This window comes from Lethenteron reissneri, chromosome 30, assembly GCF_015708825.2.
Source record: "Lethenteron reissneri isolate LAM-NWPU_2019-01 chromosome 30, ASM1570882v1, whole genome shotgun sequence".
In the NCBI taxonomy this organism is placed as follows: domain Eukaryota; kingdom Metazoa; phylum Chordata; class Hyperoartia; order Petromyzontiformes; family Petromyzontidae; genus Lethenteron; species Lethenteron reissneri.
The window spans coordinates 3,810,697-3,824,379 of record NC_083808.1 but is presented as its reverse complement, the minus strand read 5'-3'; the positions used below and the strand labels follow the sequence as shown (position 1 = coordinate 3,824,379).

At 47.5% G+C, this 13,683-nt stretch overlaps 1 protein-coding gene across 4 annotated transcripts in view; it reads right to left on the bottom strand.

The window, feature by feature from the left end:
• Positions 1–9,753, bottom strand: part of LOC133349421 (synapsin-2-like) — a 115,309-nt gene extending 105,556 nt beyond the window's left edge. For 2 of the 4 annotated variants that reach the window (XM_061562834.1, XM_061562835.1), the window contains exon 1: positions 9,368–9,753. The gene's annotated coding sequence lies outside the window, so the exon portion shown is untranslated. The remainder of the gene's footprint in view (positions 1–9,367) is intronic. The other 2 variants (XM_061562836.1, XM_061562833.1) reach the window with 2 other exon arrangements.
• Between the last annotated feature and the right edge of the window lie 3,930 nt (positions 9,754–13,683).

The window sequence follows — 13,683 nt, the reverse complement described above, 5'->3', positions numbered from 1 at the left end:
ACAGCTTGTCAAATGGGTTATTACATTTTGGTATGTTCCATTAAGGAGTTTGTAAGATAATAATTCTGTCGCGCGGTGCAATCGGCCAGTGGTTTGGATTGTATGCGCATCGTGTGGTGGCTACAATGTGGCTGCTGATTTCTAATAGCAGACCTGGTCAATTTACCCCCGAGAAACCCTCACCGAGTCTCAAGGCACTTCTTTCAGGAGGGCCCTGCAATTGGGATGCTCGGCCAATCTCAATCGTGAGCGTTTGTCACGTGGGGGCTCCCAGAGAAAACACCATGCCTTTGAGAGGATGACAACATTCAAAACTTCGCACAGATGGATTTAAATGTCCATAATTCCATCTTCTGCCACCTCACACCCCAAGCCTACAACACACCTAAGTATTTAAAGGCCTCCGTAATAACAATAATAACAATAATTCACTGCTGCACTGCCAACTCCTGGCCACCGAATGTTTCCAAGCCTATAACACCTGTTATCCCCAGGCTCCCAGCCAAGTGATAGCCAGGCTCAAGCCTGCTCACCCTCTGAGATCTGACGAGACTCATTCTTGACAACGTTTGCAGAGCATCCACCCACGCACGCGTGTTTGTTCTCCATCCGTTACGAATTCCCAAGGGCTCTAATGAAAAGCAATACTCTGTGCGTATCTTGGGCAGTAGCCGTGTGTTGTGTGTCAGAGAAATCACCCAGCGGATGTCTAAAAGCATCAGATCTATAACGGACTATACCACCGCACGTCGCGTCAACAGCATTTTTTTTGCAATTAATAGATGGGTGTGTTAATTCTTCCTTTTCATGGAACGGTTTGTGTAAATTTGTCCTCAATGGTTGATTAATTTTCAAATGTTGTTCCATTCATTTTTTGATTTTCAGTAAAATGCACTGCAATGAATACATAGGTTACAGTCGTTTAAAACATAATTATTCACAGCTCTTTGTGAATGTATGTGTGTTGGACTTCTTTCGCACCGTACGTAGCCAACCGTGCTAATCGGGGGATGCTGAATGAAGGCATCCCCATGCTGTGTCAGTTATGGGGTTTGCTTTACCATGCCTTTGCTATCGTTGTTTGACCATACTTCACCATGCTGGTTTGCACAGGTTGGACAAAGGAAGGTTGGGGTATCACTCGCCACCGATGTTAGCCGTGGTCAGAAATCAAACTCGGGTCGCCGAGTTCACAGAGCGGCAATTGAGCCACCGCGCCACCGCTGCACCCAACGCGATCGCGGATGTTATCAACACAAGGACGGCTGAATCACAATCCTACTCGTTTTTACAACCCACAGTATCACACCCCTAAATAATAATAATAATTCAAAAAATGCCAAATCTTGATACAACTGGCAAACAGAGTCTACGCGTTGCCCCCCAAGCATGACAAATTCGATTTTCAACTGTGCACCATTCATCCGCCACGCTGAGAAATCTTTACACAAACATTGCACAATGAGGCGTTCTTCACGTCGGCCCAGGCGATGTCCCAGTGCGGCATTCGTGTTGAAAGTTCTTGTTTTTTGTTGGGAGAGATCGCGTAAATTATAAACGTGTCGTAAACCCACCTCCACCCGACAACAGCCAGTGGGTAAGGTTTCTCACGTCTTCTTGGTTCTTTCGGTAAAGTCACGTCTAATGGAAATTTCAGACTCTGTCTTCTTGACAGACCTGTTCTCCACCTGAGGACGGCTGCTTGCGTTGTGGCCGAAAAGTCGTGAGAATTATTTAATTATGTTGTATTTTTATTACTTTATTATTTCCATTCTACGTGACTTTACCGAAAGAACCAAGAAGATGAATCCCTGCAGTCACGAAAGCTTTAAATCGAAATTTTCTCACGTCGTGAAGAAAACGTGCACATTTTTTGTTTAACTACTTCAGCACCACACCGGTTGTACGTTGGAGAGCAAACGCACAAGGTATTGCCATTTGTGCTGGTGGTTACACGAACCAGCATCATCAGGCGATTGTACAACAGTGGTAAATTCTGGCAATCGGGAGTTACGTGGATTTACGACCCATTTGCATTTAAGCGATATAAATGTAAATGTGTGTTAAATTCCCCAGTGTGGTGTTCGTGAGACTAAACACCCTGAGCCCGGGCTGCGTTCAGCCGACACAGAGCTGCACCATGGCACGCGTTCATTAATTTCACTGCCAATTGTGATTCCCTCTTTGCCCATGCAGGGGTTGCACCCAGGGTGTGATTTTGGGTGGATGTTGTTCTGCTGTCACGGTCAGCGGCCACACCGGACGACCTCCCGGCGCGGCATGCAATATCAAATAAGAGGCAGATGATCGTTTTAACTCGCCCTCAAGACAATGACAGGAATCAGCGTTCCGAACCGTTCCGGCTGAAAATGAAGCGCTGCTTAAACGTAATTTTATTTTAGTTTGGGGCTCTGGTGGGCGGTGGGGGTTTGTGGAAAAATAAATTACCGGTGCAGCACACTGGCTGCTCAATGCACCCGACATGCAGCGCACCGGCTGCTTAGTGCCCTGGCTGTGCAGCGCAGGGCGGTGTCGGATTCGCCGCTTCGCGACCGCACCCGCATGGTTGCGTCTCCACGAGCGCGAGCGGCGATCAGATGACACACTCCCGTCTGGACTCGAGAGCGTGGCGACAGCGGGGGACAGCGATGCTCGGTGCCAGAGCCATGCCAGCCTGGCCTTGCTTGTGTGTGTGCGTGCATGGGCGTGTGCGTGCATGGGCGACGATTATCTGAACCGGTCCCGGGCCGCCGCTAGGTCGACTTACCCTTAAATGAGTCCCTGGTGTGGTGTGTAAATACATCAGCACTGGGGAGACAAAGGTGTGATGTTGGCCACCCACACCTCCATATGCCGTGCCGGCCTTCATAGCTGCTACTCGCTAATAGCCACTGCCCCAACAGTCTGTATGGGTACGTTAGGGGTCTTTGTCGGTCGTGTGTAAATATATTGCATTTGCATTGCATTGTTATTTTCATCATCAGTCATGCACCATGCTTGATGAAGATGTCCATTTCTCTATCATTTGCATTATTATATAGCATCCGCCATAGTCAGAGGAGAATACATATGCACTCATAGACTTGCATAGAGGCTTCAGAGATACATAGACTCTCATGTACGTATTTATTTTAACTTATTTTGCACCGTACATAGCCAACCGTGCTAATCGATACGCAAATACTCCCAATAGACCCATATAGAACCCATAGACTCACACAGAGATCTGTAGCCTTAAATAGACCTCCGTAAAATCCCAAAGATACCCATAGACTCCCAAAATAGATCCATCGATTCACATAGAACCAGTACACTCACACAGATACTCTTAGATTCATATAGAGACCCTTAAAAAATCTACATTCCACTCCATATTTGTCGTGGACACTCCCGTGGCCACGTTCTCTCCTTCGGCTGCACCGCAGCGTCGCGCAGTCTACAGCTCCACGCTACCCCCGTCAACCTCTAGAAGGTTGCACTCATTACACGCGCAGTGCTTGATACAAATGAACCACAGCTCACCTTGTTGATCTCGTCAAATGTGCATAAACCATCAGGCAAACTACGACCATCCTTGCAGTAGCGGCCTTTTGGCTAACCTCGAAGAAAAACGGTCACTGCATCGCGCGCTTTCAGATGCGCTTCCGCGGCCGTCTGGAACGTTCTTCCTTCCAATATTAGGAAGCCACTGGAGCTATTCACTCTTAAATCATCATCTAGATTTACGAACTAATTTCTTTAAAACTGATTTATGTGCTTAGTTCATTCTCTCCCCCCCCCCCCGCACCTCCGATTAACACGGTTGGCTACGTACGGTGCGAAGAGAAGTTCAACGTACGTGCATGCGTACGTGCAACAAATGCAATACAACGCGCTCCATATTTGTCGTGGACACTCTCTCGGCCACGTTTCTTTCCTCGGGGCTGCCGCTCTGTCGCTCGCCTCGAACAGCTACGCAGGGCACACCCGCAGGGTCCCGCCGTCCACAGCCACACTCGCTATCTACCCTACCCCATCCCACCGTCAATGTGCGTCGATGCATTTATGCATTTTACCGCGAGAGCACTGCTCTCCAACACGCACGCGTTGAGCTCCACCTGGCCCTTTTAGTGGAAGGGAAATAATAATAATAATATAAATAATAATGAATAAATCAAAATTGACAGCAATAACAACTGGCGGCAAAGCGAAGCACACGACCGTTATTCGAAATGTCAATCAAAGGCTCGGTGCCGGTGCAGCAGTTGCATTTTTTTTTAGAGACCACCGAGAAATATGTATAATGGTGGTAAAAAATATCGCGGTAGAATTCCTCATTCATATATAAAAAAAAATCGAAGCGGCGGCGGTAGGGGTGGTAGGGGTGGTGGTGGTGGTAGGGGTGGTGGTGGTGGTAGGGGTGGTGGTGGTAGGGGTGGTAGGGGTGGTAGGGGTGGTGGTGGTGGTAGGGGTGGTAGGGGTGGTGGTGGTAGGGGTGGTAGGGGTGGTGGTGGTAGGGGTGGTGGTGGTGGTAGGGGTGGTGGTGGTAGGGGTGGTGGTGGTAGGGGTGGTGGTGGTGGTAGGGGTGGTGGTGGTGGTGGTAGGGGTGGTGGTGGTGGTAGGGGTGGTGGTGGTAGGGGTGGTGGTGGTGGTAGGGGTGGTGGTGGTGGTGGAGACGTGATTCATTAGCGCACTGCGTTGCCATTTAGGACACGTGCCCTCTCGCAGCTGCATGGAAGCAAATGTAAGCAGCGTTTAACCGCCTTACACAACTAGTCCTCTGACCATGTAAGCACCAAGGAGCAGAGGACTTAATTTATGTTGCTTCCGAATGGCACCTGCGATTGGCGCGGTTGGCTATGTACGGTGCGAAAGAAGTTCAACATGCACAAAGACAAAGATCCCCCGTATAGCCTGCAACAAACTGTCAGGGCAGGTGCTGTTAGCGAGCACCTATAAAGGCCGGCACGGCACACGAGGGGGTGAGGTGGCCAATACCACGCCCGGCCGCCTTTGTCTCCCCAGTGGTGATGTTTACACACCGTACCGAGTACTCATTTGAGGCGACCTATGGGAGGCCCAGGACCGGTTCAAATAATCGTCACTGATGTTTGCCGCGAGCGGGAATCGAACTCGGGTCACCAGATTCGGAGTGTGGCGCGCTAACCGCTGCACCACCGCTCCCCACACACACGCGCGTGCGCGCACAGTCCCCGCAGATCCCACAAAGCGGACGCAGCGCGCGCTATGCCTCCCTCTCATGCTGCGAGAGCTGCAATATTTTTCGCAGCCCTCGCTGTTTATTAAAAAAAAATTCTACACATACAAAATCTGCGCAAAAATGCACGAGACGTTTCGTTTTTAAGATGTGTGCCGTGTGTTTTTTTTGGGTGTTTTCTTCGAGAAAATGAAGAAAAAAAGATGTATGCGGCACTGTTATGTAACGCGTTATTACAATTATTGCTGTGATTCGACGAGTGGACAGGCAAGCTGCACAACACAAAGGGACGATAACAATCCATTGCCCAGGTAAACACGCCATGTGATTTGGAAAAGGAAATTATTTTTGAGAACAAAAACCCGAGCCCACTGTTGCCAAAGACCGTGCACTCACTTTTGAAACGAGAAACGCAGCTCAGCGATGTACGTAATACGTACACACGCACGCACATACACACGTGGTTGTCTTTATTTCTTCCAGAAAATAGAGAGAAGCTAAATGTTTAATGTAAAATACAAATACATATCAATTGACTTTGCGTGCAATGCAAAGTCACGCTTCTGGAAGCTTCGTTGTATCGTTCTAACGGTAAAAATAATGCATTTACAATTCATTTTAAAGTAAAACAGTGGATTGAACGTGGTTGTGGCTGCTGATGATAGTGATCATAATCGATTGCCCACGGCTGCTGCTGCTGATGATGAATTGATCATGGCTGATGATGATGATAGTTTCGCAGCAAACGGAGCATTCATTATTAGAAATATCAGAAAATCACTGACGAGCTCAAATTGGATTTACACACCGTGGCGCAGAACTTGAATACTGAACAAGGGCATCGAATGCTGGAAGTGAGAGCTGGGAGAAATTACATCGAGACGTGGTTGGTGGTGGTGATGGTGGTTGGTGGTGGTGGTGGTTGGTGGTGGGTGGTGGTTGGTGGTGGTTGGTGGTGGTGGTTGGTGGTGGTGGTGGTTGGTGGTGGTTGGTGGTGGTGGTGGTTGGTGGTGGGTGGTGGTGGTGGTGGTGGAGACAAACACTAATTTGTTATTCGTGGGGTGCTCTGAACAATCAAATGGAACCCCAGTTGTGAGCTCTTATTAAAAGGTCATCATAGTCAAACGCATTATAATCATATTCTTAGGTTTTTTCGGTAAAGTCACGTAGGTAAAAAAAATAAAATTAATAAAAGTAAAATAAAAAAATTAAAAAATATATTATAAAAAAAAACATTATAGTCATTGCCCCCCCCCCCCAAACCATCAGCAAATGTGTCTTACAGAAGTATTTTCTGTAATGAGCTGGCTAAGGGATCTGATTGCTTTCTGAATGCAATGCGTTCCTTTTGAACGCACTCAGCGTAATGTTTTTCCAGTGGTTCCTGCTTAAATTTTGAACAAATATCGTAGGGGATGGGGGTGGGGGTAAGAATCGCATACTAATAACGCTCGCACGAGACGCACGCGGCAAGAAGGGGAAAATACAATTGGCTGTACCAAAAATATCTGTGGCGAGAGGGGAGTGGGGGAGACAGAGCCAGGGGGTGTCGAACTCAGTTATAATTATCTCCGCTACAAATGGTGTTAATGACAATCAAGGAAGAGGCATGCAAAATGTTAGGTAATTTTAACTCGGAGATTGACAGACATTGCCCCCCCCCCCACGCAAGGGCACGCCCATTCGATTACGCGGCGCAAAGTGAACGTCTGAATTATGTATGCCTACTTGTATGGCACAAACTAAATAAATGAACCAAAATGGGAGAATGCAGACAAAAAAAATCAATAAGCACATCACGCGCCCCCTCGCCCCCTACGCCCAATCTCGCCGGATCTCGATCGCTGAAGAAGGAGGGTTGGATCCTGGCTGCAGTGGCGAGCGCTTTGGATGGAGCGCATAGCCAGGTAGTTGTAGTCGCGGGACCTCGGGCTGCAAGGGGCCCAGGAGATGGCAGTGTGGAAAAGGTCTCAGTCCATGTGTAGATTGGGTCGGCTCTGCCTGGTGAATTTGCGTCTGTCTGGCGCCGGGATTTGAGTGCTATCCCCTGCAATACGCGTGGATTGTTTTTCTCTCTCCGCGGTTACTTCGGGTTTCTTTACACGCGAAGCCAAAACTCTCATTCATGGAATTGGCCAAATGTTCCAACGAGGCAGGGACCGTCCTGAACATGAATTCGTCTTTAAGGCGTTGTTGTTTTTCTTTTTTTTTCTCCCCCCCCCCCCCCCGTAGGCAATAAGTGGCATTCTCCGTGACAAAATTCGTCCGAGTAAATTGGGGCTGTGTTCGTCCGTGCAATGCAGGCCACCCGACCTTCATCGGTCGAAACAACTCACGGAAAATTCTGCCGTTTAAAGGACGCTTCTATTTTAAACCCCTGGCAAGGTGCAGTGGGCTAATTTAATTAAAGCGTCCACCGCTCGTGAGCTGGCGGCAGCGTAAAAAAAACACACGCACAATGAGGTGGAGGATGAGAATGGGATGCGGACATTTGTCCTGTCACGAGTTCATAATTCACATCGGACAGCCCTCTGCGCATCAGCGGTTTTATTTACAAGCGCTCAACGTGATGAAAAGAAAAGAGGTGGGGGGAGTGGTGGGGGGGGGGGCGTGGAGGAGTGGGGGAGGGGAACCTACACCGACCACCACCACCCTGCCAATGCCTGATAAGGCAATGGCTTTGTGCTGCTCAGTGACTACAATTGCGCATGGCTGTCGAACAAACAAGCGCACCGAATAGGAAGGCTCTAATGCCTTCATCCGACCGCCACCACGAAAGGGGGCAAGATTCCTCCCTCCCTCCCGATCTCTTTCTTAAGGAGACGCAACATCTCGCACGATCTAAAAATTAGTACAATTGTTTCGTATAGCGAGCTAGAATCTGCAACATCGTACGTGTGTGTGTGTCTATCGAGGTGATACAAATACACTAAACATGCGGCGGTGATGCTGCTACGACGGCGGTGGTGCACCAGCACAATTAACAACAACAAAAAACCATAACAAATGTGTGCTCTGAAAAAGGTGCCAGAGAATGTGTGCTATGAGGAAGGGTCATTGCCACAAAACATCGCTTTTAATTGTGTGTACCGATAACACGACGACACGAAACAAGGGGCTATGCGCGCTACGCCATCAACCAGTAATCCAACAGAGTCAGCAATCACTTTGCGGAGTAATCCCTGCAGAGAGTAATCCCCACCATCTCGGCGCACGTGATGGTGATGAAGAAGGTGATGCTGATCGTGATGGTGGTGATGGCGATGATGATGGTGCCGGTGGTATTCTGCTTGCGAACAATGGCGAGTGCTTTAACATTCGAGCAAGCGCTGTCCAGGGCCGGGGGTGCTGAAGAGCGCTGAGCTAACAGCGATCAAACAAAAGGCAAAGATGCCCCGTGCAGCCTTAACGGACTGTTGGGGCAAGTGCTATTAGCGAGCACCTATGAATGCTGGCACGGCATACGAGGGGGTCGGTGGCCAGCACCACGCCCGGCCCTATTTGTCTCCCTAGTGGCGATTTTTTAACACTGCACCACACACACCCACATACAAAGACACACACACCTATAGACACACAGACACAGACACCACACTGTCACAAACCACACGTACCGATACGGACGTGCATTCCATCCTTTTGCATATGATAACATAGAAAAAAAGGCGAAGGAGGGCGGTGAAAAACCATGCACGCACACATACATGTGTAAAATCATACATGTTTGCCTATAGATATGTACACAAACAATACATGTATGCATGTGTATATCTATGTATGTGTGTGTATGCTCATATGTATGTATATGCATACGAGTATCACACATACATGTCCACACATGTATACATATGTGTATCTATACATACACGTTTATCTATACATGTATGTGTGTATGCATGCACACACGTCCCTGCGCGAATGTTGGCTCCTGTGTTGAATGAGTGCTGCTCAATGCGCGCGCGTCTCGGAGGCACGATGGCATCATCATCACCACCATCATCACCACCACCACCATCATCATCACCACCACCACCATCATCATCATCACCACCACCACCGTCATCACCACCACCACCATCATCATCACCACGATCATCAATCATCATCACCACCACCACCGTCACCACCACCACCATCATCACCCTCGGACGCGTCTCGCCCCACTCTTACCCGACCAATTCGCTCCGGCGGCGCTCGTCCCGTTGCGCACTGCGAGTACCCAGACTCGAGGAGGACGAGGAGGAGGACGAGGAGGAGGAGGAGGCAAGAAGTATGACCACCACGGCTCGTTCTTTGCTGCCCTCGTCGCACCACCACTACGATCACCACCGTAGCAGCAGCAGCAGCGTACCCGGAGCAACGTTTGCGACTCTCCGGTGCCGGACCGGAGCTGTGTGGTCAACCCACGGAGCGAATTTTATATTTTTGGGGGCTCCCCGAGAGAGAGGGAGCGTGCGCCAGCGAGGGAGAGAGGCGAGCGAGAAAGAGAGAGAGAGAGTGGCGGACAGGGAAGAGGAGGAGGAGAGAGAGAGGAAGAGAGCAGGGCGTGTTTTGTGGGCGATTTTCCCCTCCCTGCATGGGCGATCTGGCGCCGGTCGCGCGCATGCGCCCTTGTTCTGCGCCAGATGTTAATAGGGGGGGGGGGGTAAGGAATGGACGAAGCGTATGCACCGCGATGGTGTTTGCATCGTTATGTCGGGAGCTAGGTAATATATCTCTCTCATCTGTGCATGGGCAGGCTATTGGAATGAGTGCAATGCACACGCGCGCGTACAGACACGTTCATCAGGACATCATCATCGTCATGGACATCATTATCATCATCGTAGGTGCTATGAAGCACAAACACAGCACTGCTATGATTTCAGTGGCTGGGTGCATGGCTGACTGTAACATCATCGTGCTCCAAGATGTTTCATACATCTCATTGCCGCAGCGCCAGAGGAATGTGTTTCTGTTTTTCCTGTTGCAAATTGTTCCAACGTCACGAATTTTTATTTCGCGCAAAAGCCTCGGTACAACCGTTGGCTGTCACGTGATAATTTACGTTACATCCTTTACGATTGTTTTAACCTAACCTATTACAGCTGTAAACATTTATTTTTATTTTTGCAGGTCAGGCCAACTGAGTTGCACAGCTCTTTTCCAGAAGCGACCTGGCCACAAATGATAGCTCAACGAAGTGGTTTATCACGTGGAAATGTATAGCAGCCACATAATCTAAACGCACATTTATAAATGTGGAGGGAAAAAACGGTGAACCCGGAAAAAAACCTCGCCAACACGGAGAGAGAGAGCCATGCAAACTCAAAATATGCAGCAGGCGTCAGGGTCGGAATCAAACGTACAATCTCCTGTATACCAGGTGAGGTAGTCAACATCTCGCCACGGCGGCGACCCATCTAATATGCGTTCAGTATTATTTGGATCTTTCGGTAAAGTCACGGATCAAATGCTTTCTTTTCTTCCTGATGACGACCGCTTGTGTTGCGATCGAAACGTCGTAGTTTTTTTGTTATTTTTTGTTATTTTCTTTGAACCTATCTACGTTACTTCACCGAAAGACCCAAATAATATGAATTCCTGCAGTCCCGAAAGCTTTAAGTTAATATATGAGTTCAGTATTTTCATTGAAATTTGCGGCGAAGTCATTACAGTTATCATGCTGCATTGCAGTTCGCAGGGGAGGGAGAGAGAGAGAGAGAGATCGGCTTGTATTTAGAAGGCAGCGAATTCAAAAACATATCCCGATCGTTGCGGATCTTCGCGGCCCCATCATCACTCCGGCATCGATTAAATCAGTAGCACGTTGTGAGCTATCAGCTGTTTCATGGTCAGGGCTCGCTGCTGGCATAGCAATGTGAACCTTATACTCTGAGGTTTTTTCGGTAAAGTCACGTAGGTAAAAACAATTAAAATTAATAAAAGTAAAATAAAAAATATAATAAAAATATAATAAAATCACAGCACGCTTGCTGTACTTGATACAAGTACAACAATCGTGCTGCGACGGTTCCATCTGAAGACGGAAGCTTGTGTTGCCTCCGAAACGTCGTGATTTTTACTTTACTTGTATTAATTTAAATTTTTTTACCTACGTGACTTTATCGAAAAAACCTAAGAGTACGAATCCTTGCAGTCACGAAAGCTTCAAATCTAGAATGTGAACCTTTCCACCACTGGTTCAGGGCTGCCAATGGAGCAGGGAAGATACTGACAGGACTCGTTCACGCAAATGTACAAATCTCTTCATCAAGCCACCGCTGGATGAGGGCCTTGCCACGCCGTGCGGGCCATGGGAGTTATTTGACCATGCCTCACCAGGCTGGCCAGTTGCGGGTTTTGTGGAGTTGGACAGCATGGACGTGGCAGTATCACGATGAGTGTTGCTGCACTACCCTCGACGTAGCCCAGCTCAAGCCTGTAACACCTGTTTATTTTATATCTTGGTCACTCATTCTGGCATTGTCACTTCAGAACCTGCTCAGCTTCTGACATTGGATAAGCTTGGTGGAATGTCGGTGATGTGGCCATGTGTGTTGGTCTGACTCGCAAACAACAAATACACGTTTTTTTTTAAATTTCTCACAGCCAATGTGATCCAAGCATGTTATATTAATACTGTTCCGCCCACTAGGCGTACACACTGACTTGAGAAAATCCAGTTCATCCATTAGCACATTTCATTACTTAAATACCACTGCGATCAATGGACAGTAATTATTTTATTGTTTAGTGTATTCGCCACTCTCTATGTAGTAATGAAACAATATATTAGGTCATTTAAATGTGCAGTTTTTTTTACATCTAAATTTTTTAGCAGTTTGAACCATGAAACTCGGAGATCAAGGTGTTGGCACGTGGTTAGCGTTTTCGGATAAAATCCAAGAATTGCGATAATGAGATATATCTTTTTTGCAGGAGTGACATTTCATTTATCTTACCCAGTCGGGTGATATGAGAAGCTGATTACCGCCAGCTGCCTCATGTGCATAACAACCTTAGGGAGCCACGAAAGGGCTCACCCGATTCTATGCAGAGTGCAACACGCGGGGGCAAACTGATGGAATAATGACCGTGTTGGTGAAACCGCATTGTTGACATGCTAACTCAATGATCGCCGCTGATAATGATGTTAAGTCCAATTTGCATCAAACATAAACTGACACGAGATGCCGTCACTGTGTAACGGTTATCACGGTGCGAGTTTATTACATCCATACTCGTTGGTTCTTTCGGTAAAGTCACGTAGTTAGAAAAAAAAAAATCAGCCTCTAAAGGCAAACTGTTCATATGAACAGTTTGCCTTTAGAGGCTGACTCCTTTGCCTGATGACGACCGCTTGTGTTGCGATCGAAACGTCGTGATTTGTTTTATTTTATTTCTAACCACGTGACTTTACCGAAAGAACCAAAGAGTATGGATTCCTGCATTCACGAAAGCCTCAAATCAAGATGTATTAGATCTCTCCGCCTCTGTCCACACAAGCAGTGTAAGTGGGTTCACAACAGATTGCTGATAAGCAGGTCGCCATCTGGATATACTAACCTCTCTGGGGGGCACTGTAGGCTCCCGAGAGCTCGGGCAATGTCAAGCTGTACTATGTAGACGTATAAGATAGATGACAGAATGTATGCTTCTGTGATCACAAGAGCTGACAATAATCCAAGTTGTGATAATTGTTTTTTTACCCTTTTATCTGGCAACAAAACTGACACCTTTTTTTACAAGGAGTCATGTTTGCATTGACCACAATACCTACGGTCGGAATGCAAATTAAAAACACAACTTTGATAATGTATGCACTGTCCTTGAAATTGATTGGTCCACACTCGAGACAGCTTTTCTTAGAGCCTAGTCTCACGTGGTATTGGTTATCACTGAAGGCCTACGATACAGAAGTGCCTAGGGCCTACAAGAACCTCAATCCGGCCCGGCTCCAGGGATGGAAATATGCCTCCAATAAAGTTAGGCCAACTGTCAGAGCACTGGCAATGTTCTCGAGGGTTGTGCTCTGCGCTGCAAGGGCTATCTCATCTGCGTATATGAACTTTGCGAGTTGATGTACATGGAAGGTCACTTGTGTAGATATTAAATAGTGATGAGCGAGTGCCGACACTTGATCGAGACCAGTGTTTATGCTCCTCTTGCGGCTGTGTTACAGGAATGACGTGTGACTTATGAAAAGGATTTACTCTTGAGCTCACTCCTCGAGGGGAAGATACGCTTCTGTCGGCGGTGATGCAAGAAAGCAATTTGCAGACCTGCACTTTTACCTTTGTTTTTTTGTTTCTAAATAACTGTCAACCATTAAGTCAAAACTATGATAATAAAATCACTTTACAAAAATCTGACTAGGTAAAAAGAAAAACCCCTAGGGTAAAAAAAAAAGAAATGCTCGAGGTAAATGGGAAATGAAGAATGGTTAATGTAATGGCAGCTTGCCAAAACCCTCTTACGAGCATGCAGCTCTCATGAGCAGCGGG